The 8,991-nt window shown below is 35.2% G+C and overlaps 1 long non-coding RNA gene across 1 annotated transcript; it reads right to left on the reverse strand.

Moving 5' to 3' along the window:
* Window positions 1-232: 232 nt before the first annotated feature.
* Window positions 233-3,044, reverse strand: LOC135765303 (uncharacterized). Its single transcript, XR_010540624.2, has 3 exons — window positions 1,884-3,044; window positions 1,380-1,434; window positions 233-846 (listed from the first exon to the last, which is right to left on the reverse strand). It is a non-coding gene; the product is annotated as an uncharacterized lncRNA (long non-coding RNA).
* Between the last annotated feature and the right edge of the window lie 5,947 nt (window positions 3,045-8,991).

Consider the following 8,991-nt stretch of genomic DNA (forward strand, 5'->3'; position numbering starts at 1 on the left):
GGAACGACCCCGCTGGTGTTAAGGACATTGCCTAGTAAAGTTCCCAGAACTTTTAAGACATAGAAAATAGCCATAACTCAAACAATTTATAATTATAATTATACTGTGAAATTGATACGGTTGGTGTGGTGGAAGATAAAGGAGGAGATGGAGATCATGATGAATCCAAAATGATAATCTTTAATTAATATAAAACAAGGAACATGGAAACTGGTACAGCAAAACACATCACTATAAACAAGAACTGACCTAGACAAACGGAAAAGTGGGGTATTTAGACAATGGAGTGATGAGGGGGATGACTGTCAGGTGAGGATAATAACAAACACAGTTCAGGTGAGAGAGTGAAAAGGATTATGGGAAATGAAGTCCAAATGGATGATGAACGGGGAAACATGGAGAAACAAGCAGGAACAAATTGGGATTGTGACAAAAATGTATCATTGAAAAACACAGAAAATAATTGAAGTGAGATTACAGGAAAAACAAATAGAAGGTCAAAATCTGGCAAATTAACAGAAGGATAATAAAAACAAATAAATAGCCAAAAAATACAAGAATAACATAAAAGCTAACAAAAACCCACATTAATTAAATTGTTTAAAACAATAAAGATGCAATTAAAACAAAACATTTACAGTTGGAGTGCATAACATGTAATAACAGATTTCAATATACAACAACTGGTTAAATAAAATTAAAAAATAACCCACAAAATATTAAATTTATGTTTACAGATGTGCAAATGTGTATTAGATATATAAATGTAAAAAATAACACCATGCAATAAGGTCACAAGCTTGATAAACATCAACCTTTAGGAACTTCAATCTCCAGGTCTGGAGCCTGCAGAATAAGAGCACACAAATACAAATCCAGTTAAAAATACATTTACATAAAATGCATAAGTAAGGGCAAAAACACATATTACAAAACATCACAAATCCAAGAACTAAGATTTTTAACATTCAAATCAAGATAAGATAAATTATGTTGGAAGATGTCAGACTTCCAAAAAGATTTTCAAATTACCAACTTAAAGAAAAAAGCAATTACAAACTACAAAAATGTTAAGCTCCAAAACTTGTTGGTCAAGTATTTTTTATTGCCTGCTTCATTATTCTTTAATACTTCAAACAATCCAAGCCCCAGTACCTGAAACATTTTTAAAACATGCTGTCACTTTTAAACCAAAACACTTGTGCTTTTGTATCTAATACTAATATTAGGCAAATTAACCCATACAAGAAATTACCTCATACAAAATTTAACAAATTCAATACATTCAATATTGTAATTTAAATCAAATTACACAAAGATAAATAATGAACATGACTGTTATGTTTTTAAATAGTGTATTAAAGTTACACCTTCTTTACCCAGATTGCAGGAAGATACACTTCTTCAGGTTTGACAATGTGTGGTACATGACTTCTGCAAACAAAGCACAATAATCATTACATTTTTTTTGTAAAAAAAAAAAAAAGTAAAATAAAAAAGTAAGACAAACACTAATTTATGATTCTTAGGTATTAAATTCCTTTACAAAAGTATTTCCAAAAAGTGTCGATTTTTTTGTTTTGTACACAAAACATTTGATCTTCGGTTGGCTTCTTTGTGGGCTGAGCATTAATTAATTTTGTAAAGATCGAACATCTTAAAGATTTTTTTAACATCCTCTTTATGAAAATTGTTTAGCTCACTGTAAGCCTGCATGTTTATCGTTATACTTTAAATGGCAAATAAGAATATATAGCCTAACATAGAAATAAAAAACATCACAGAAAAGAATAGCAAATAAACAGAAAAAACATTCATGTAACTCGCTGTAGAACAACGAGTGAAATCTATGTAGGTTTAAAAAGAAAAGTATCTTAACTTACCTTACAGTATTATATAAAGACAAAACAAAGATCACGCATCGTCAAGTGTGGCAGTTTGAATTTCATGCGACTTCCGGGTCCTCTTGTAAGCTGTAGCATTATGGGAAAGGTAGTCCTTTTCATAAAGCGGATTGAACGCTGTTGCTGTTAACTGACAACTGTTTCCAAGATGCATTGCAATCTACATCATCATATTCAGAGAGTACAACATAATACATATCAGTATAGTATTACTTACTAGTATTTTTGTGCTTGTTAACACAATTTAATGTAAAGTCTTATTTAATTGCTATTTGTCTTTGTCTGATGTAGGATAGTGCAGACTGAATCACTCATTTATTTTTCTTCATTCTGAAATCATTTATTTATTACTTTGTTTGTATGGTCCACTGCACATTGACACATCCTTTGTATTAACTGCCTATAAAAATAAAATGCTCTAACTGTAATTTCATATTTTGTCCTCCTAGTGATATCAGGAACATTATTAAATGACCAACAGAGGACCATGTGAGAACATTCTATTAATGTTCCAAATGTCCTCTCTGAACGTCCCGCTACAGTCATATCAGGAACGTTATGATATGACCAAAGTAATACCATGTGGGAATGTTCTGTTAATGTTCCAAATGTCCTCTCTGTAACGTTCTTATGTAACCACAGGATAACCAATATGGAACGTCCCGCTACAGTCATATCAGGAACGTTATGATATGACCAAAGTAATACCATGTGGGAATGTTCTGTTAATGTTCCAAATGTCCTCTCTGTAACGTTCTTATGTAACCACAGGATAACCAATATGGAACGTCCCGCTACAGTCATATCAGGAACGTTATGATATGACCAAAGTAATACCATGTGGGAATGTTCTGTTAATGTTCCAAATGTCCTCTCTGTAACGTTCTTATGTAACCACAGGATAACCAATAAGGAACGTCTTCCTACAGTCATATCCGGAACGTTGTTATCTGACCAGAATAGTACCATATGGGAATGTTCTGTTAATGTCTCAGGCGTCCCTCTAAAGTCACATAAGGAACCTTGAACTGCAAGACTTTTATAACCAACAAAGGATGTTTTAGGAATGTACCTAATGTTCTCTAAAGGTTCAGGTCTTTTCACCCCCATTAGAGAACTTTTAGGGAACGTTGCGAAAGGTCACGAGAACGTCACCTTCTACGTGGGTATAAGTCTCAAACTAGTTGCTTTTAATTGAAGTAACAACTTTACAATTAAACTGCAATAACAAAACGTAAATAAAATAAAAAGTTTTTTTCTAACCAGGAATATGAATTGTTTTGTGAACTTTTGAAACAAAAAATATGAGGTCAGCAGCTAGTAAATACAATAACTATAGTTTGGTTGTAATTGATTTATTGGTAACAAACATTACTTTATTGAACTTTTAAACTTACAGTATTCTTTTCTCTCTCGCTTTCTCTCTCTGCAATGTCTAATGACCCTATGCATTCTCGAGGACGTTTTCAAGTTGTTTAACTTCACGCAAAGCTGCTAGACCTCGGAAGATAATGTGCATGGTGTCAAAAACGATTGACGGGTCATGCAAATGAGCGGTAAAAACTCAGTTGACAATTCCGCACTCACGAGCGTCCTGGCTTGACTGTGTTATAAAATCCGCCACTTCACACTACACTACTGGGTAGGGCTGCAACAAACTATTATTTTGATAATCGATTATCGGTTATGAGAATGATTAGTCGACTAATCATGGATTATTTCACTGACTTATGACGTTTTGAATGATTATTCAGCTTTTTCAATTAGTTAAAACATTAAGTTATACATATTTTAACTAATAAATAAAAACAGAAAATCACTTCAGCATTTAAAATAGCGGTTTTAATGAACTTTGAGCAGATATATATATAGAATTTTTTTTAAATATATGTGTATATATATATATATATATATATATATACAGGGCTCTAGAGTGCAACCAATTTGGTCGCACATGCGACCTTATTTCTCAATGGTGCAAGTTAAAAAAATATCAGGTCGCACTGGTGCGACCAGGAGTTCGAGGGAAAAAGCCATGGTCCAGATCTACGTGTGTGTACGTTTAAAAATGCGTGTGTGCTCCAGTCAGAGAGAGAGAGAGAGAGAGAGAGGTGAGTCCGCCAGATTAACAGAGTGGATGTAGCCGTGGATGATAAGAGAAGAGGAAAAGAACGATTGATAACTTTTTTCGTTCCCGTCACATCGGGTCCGAACCCGAAGACAGAATTAGGTAATGAGCCTCTTACAATCAAGTCAGAGCCAGAGCATAATTTTTTTGAAGAAAATTATTTGAACGTAACCCCGAACAGCAATGTCGCGTGCCGTGCGCCAAATTTGTAGAAAAAAGCCAGGAGTCAGGACCGCTGTTTTCTTCATAATCTTACTTCCAAATCTAATCCTACAAACTTTTTCGGTGTTTGCTGTATCGCTATTACCGCCCTGCCAGACTGTCTTAAATAGAGAAATAAGTTAATTTCTTGATTTGCGTTGTTGATTCATTTATAAATAATTCCCCCAAGGGTTTAGTTTATGCGCAAAAAGCATTAAAATGAATAGAACATGATGATTACATCTTTCTTTTGTGAAAAAAATTATAAAATAAATAAGCCTACATGAAATGTGTTTAACTTAAATATTAGCAAATTAACAAAACGTTAGTTTATGATTAGTACATGCAATTAAACAAGCATTAGTGCAGGCTGAGGTAAGTTCCTTATGATTCACGAACCCTTATTATAAAGTATAACCATTATATTATTACTGTTAATATTATTACTATTACTGCATTCTTATTCATCTAATAGAGATTTACAGCTAAGTTAGTTAACGTAGCTCCAGATGGTTAAGTCACCTCTCACCTGCTCCTCTTGAGCCGGGATATTTCCTCTTTTAACGTTGTGCTCCTGTGAAAAGCAAGTTGTGTCTTTTATGTATTACACACGACGGCATTCTTGGTTTGAAGTTTTGTGAAACTTTCGTTTTATTCGTTTGCACTTCGCCATAATTCGCGTTGTGTTTGGTATTTTCATCCATTTTCTTTTATTGCAAATTTTCAAGGGCTGCATTACACACTAGCGCCACAGCGTCGTAGCGGTAAAATTTGACATTGCAGTCCCACAATACGTTAAGTGAAATCAAACGACTAAATTACTCAACAACAAAAATATTTGTCGACAATGTACTAATCGTTTCAGCCCTACTACTGGGCGTGCAAACTATGTGTTTTTTAACAGAAAATAACAACTTTTACCTCACAGCAGCTCACCCAGTAGGGGAGAGTGGGGTAAAGTGAGACATTTTTTACATTTGCTCCCCTCTAAGCGAGCTAAAATGATATATCAGTCAAATTTACACATTTCCCATTAATTCAGGATGTTTCCTAGCTATGGAAATTACCAGAATGTATTCAGGACGAAGAGCAGTGAAAATATGATTGTTTTAAAAAAAGTGGTCTTGTGTCTCACTTTACCCCAGCTTAGGGGTAAACTGAGACAGACCAGAAAAATCAAGGGGGTAAAGTGAACCAGCTCGGGGTAAACTGATCCACTTAATTTTTACACTCTGAAACTACCATAACAGCACATATTGTAACAGATAAAATCCTGACGGCTAGCTTGACAACCACACATTCCAGAACTAATGTTGGACTAGTAACAGAATCAAGGGGATTGGTCAATTAAGAACATTATTTTTCTAAACACTTGAAAGTACAGTAACTCTGAACCAAAATCAAATACAACATAACATAATTCAAAAGTTATATATTTTGGCCAGTTTTTGCCTTTATTTAACAGTGAGTTTTGGAGAGGACAGGAAAGTACAGGGAGGAGAGAAGGGTATTGGATCGGCAAATGACCACGAGCCGGGAATCGAACTCCCAGAAAGTGTGAAAGCACCACATGTCGGAGCGCTGCCCACTGTAGACCATTGGCTCCGACAATTCAAATTTTTTTAATTAACATTCAAATGACATATAGAACCAGTTAGATTAGAACACAGTCTGGGGGTCAGAACAAAGGACCCTTAGAGCCAGCTAGTGTCTGCGGGTCAGCGCAAAAGACAATCAGAACCATCTATCAATATTTCTATCCCTTGCAGCTGCTCTTACTGTGGGTTCACACCAGACGTGAGTTCAACGATTTGTGCAAGTAGATTACATTCAAAGTTAATGCAAAGACACGATCAGACGCATCCTCGCCTGGGGCGATGCGAATGACGCCATATGAGCGGAGCATTTGCCGCCAAAACACGCACTATTCACCTCAAACATGTCTTCGCCAAAGTTGAAAATATTTATCTCGAACGAAAAATTTGCATGACACAATGTTAAATCCCGTGAGTAATCTAGAGTGAATAATGCTACGTACACACCAAATGCGGGGCAGTGCGTTACTTGATCTAGATTACTCGCAGGATTTAACATTGTGTAATGGAATTTTTCGCTCAAGTTGAATATTTTCAAATTGGGCGAAGACATGTTTAGGGGCGAATAGCGCGTGTTTTCGTGGAAAACACGCCACCCATATCACGTCATTCGCATCGCCACATGCGAGGACGTGTCTGATTGCGTCTTTGCATTGACTTTGTATGTAATCTACTTGCGCAAATTGTTGAACTTGTGTCTGGTGTGAACCCACAGTACCATGATGCCTCGCGTTTGGTGTGTACATAGCATTAGAGAATTCTTTCCTTCCTTGACCTAAGCAGCTGCACTCTCCATCTCCTCAAGGGGTGTTTTTCCCCAGGCTGTCTTCCTGGTGTATTGACTAGGCATAATGGTTTTTCTGCAATGTTTATAACATTAAAAATAAAACATATGTAATGTAATATTACATTAAAATATGTTTTAGACTAAACTGAACTTGTGCCTCGTGTCTCACTTTACCCCACATCATTTGTCTCACTTTACCCCACCACCACATTTTGGAAAAAAACTCTCTCTCTTGGAAATTCAGGCTAATCTTCAGCTAGCATCAACACAAGGTTTTATATGTTGGTAGTTCATAAACATGTGTGATATAAGTTTTTCTACCTGAATCAATTTGCTTTGGCACAACAGTTGATTAAGCTGACAGCAAGAAAATTTACTTTTACAAGCAAAAAATATATTTTTGTGAAAAAAACATGTTAACCACAGCAGCATGAGGTCCTGTCCTTCATGGCCAAGGGGAAATTTGAGGGGCTTAAAAACATAATGGTCATAGGACCACAAATGTGTTCCGTTGCCTAGATACAGGGGGTGTCTCACTTTACCCGATGTCTCACTTTACCCCACTCTCCCCTACACCTTTACTGTAATAAATACTCTAGCTAAAATAATCTGTGAGATACACATTATAAGGTGACAAAATATAAAAATTTAAATAATAGTAATTAAGCAATTTCACTTGACAGTACATTTAACTTAACTAGTACTTACAGTTTCTTGTGATGTTTTCAAAGTTTTGTAACTTATCCGCGAATGACCAGCAATGCAGATTTTCTCACTCTATTTTCACAATTAGAAATACAAATGATAAATCGACTGTGTTGCACAGTCACACACATATTCAAAGACATTTACTGAAATAAAATATACCTTCAAATAACTGTTCAACCTTGAGTAATCCTTACAAAATGGCGATCGGAACAACTGTGTAACCAAGCAAAACTGACATGCGACGTAATAATACCACGAGAATGATTTGAAATCAGACTTCTTGAATAGCTCTTGCGGTATTATGACGTTAACACCAAATGAAATTAAACAGTATCACTTCCAGATTTTGGGTGGGAACATTCGAAATTTGAAAGCTAAAAATTGGCTTACCTTTTTTTAGCTTTTGGAGCAATTTATTGTGGAAAATGAAAGTATATTTTTACTTACATGGTCACAAATTTTACTTTATTGAAATGCTCTACCTAAAATAATCAGTGTGATATAAATTATAAGGTGACACAATTTAAATAACGGTAATTAAACAAAGCTAATAGTTAATATTCAATAAGAAGAAAAATTGTTTGCACTATACCTTTTCTAGAAGTGTTCTGCTGTTGCTGTTTGTTCCAAGACCTATTTGTTGTTTTGTGCGCATGCGCAAATGGTGATCAGATAAACCTCGGAGTGTTGCAGAGTAACATAACCAGGAGTTTTTTTTTTTACCAGGAGTTGACCAGAGAGCTATTTAATAATTTATATACGCATCAAGCTTCAAATGCAATAAATAACTTTTTATTAGATTTTTGTAATTGTTTTGCCAATAAATAAATACATAAATAAGGATATAATTGCAGAAGTACAGGTGTAATATTCTTTTTTAAATATTATCACAAGAGCATAAGAATAGAAGCACAATTACAACACAAGCACGCACACACATGGACACACACACACCAAGTTCTAAGAACGTTTTCTCTTGTCATTATGAGAACGTTAATCAAGTATTATTACCGTCACTAAGACGTTCCAAGAACATTGTTCTAAGAACATTTTCTCTCGTTGTTATGAGAACGTTCATCAAGTATGAATAACGTCACTAGGACGTTCCAAGAACATTGTTCTAAGAACGTTTTCTCTCGTCTTTATGAGAACGTTCATCAAGTATGAATAACGCCATTAGGACGTTCCAAGAACATTGTTCTAAGACATTTTCCCCAACATCCCAAGAACGTAAATTCTTACTAATAACATTCTAAAAATGTTCTAAAAACATTATTTAAATAACGTTTTGTCCTAACATTTACACAACCTTTAAAGAACGTAAGCGAAAGTTGTGGGAACGTTCCCTGTTAGGTGGGAAAATATTAAAGAGCACCTATTATGGGATACACGTTTTTAAACATCATTTTGTGTGTAAGTGTGTATTAGTACATGCTAACGATATTCAAAAAGTACATACCTCAAAGAAAACGATGACGCGAGTTATCGTCTCTAACGTTCGAGGACTACAAAAAACACTCGGATTGTAGGCAACAGTTTACTTCCTGGGATTAGTGACGTAGATAAGACCAACATTATCATAGTTCAGCCCTCTCTGCTTTGCTTGGGTACGCCCTCAAAGACGAGGGTGGGGAACGCCGAGTCAGAAGAGAGCTAAAATGGCGGAGG

This window comes from Paramisgurnus dabryanus, chromosome 6, assembly GCF_030506205.2.
Source record: "Paramisgurnus dabryanus chromosome 6, PD_genome_1.1, whole genome shotgun sequence".
Lineage (NCBI taxonomy): Eukaryota > Metazoa > Chordata > Actinopteri > Cypriniformes > Cobitidae > Paramisgurnus > Paramisgurnus dabryanus.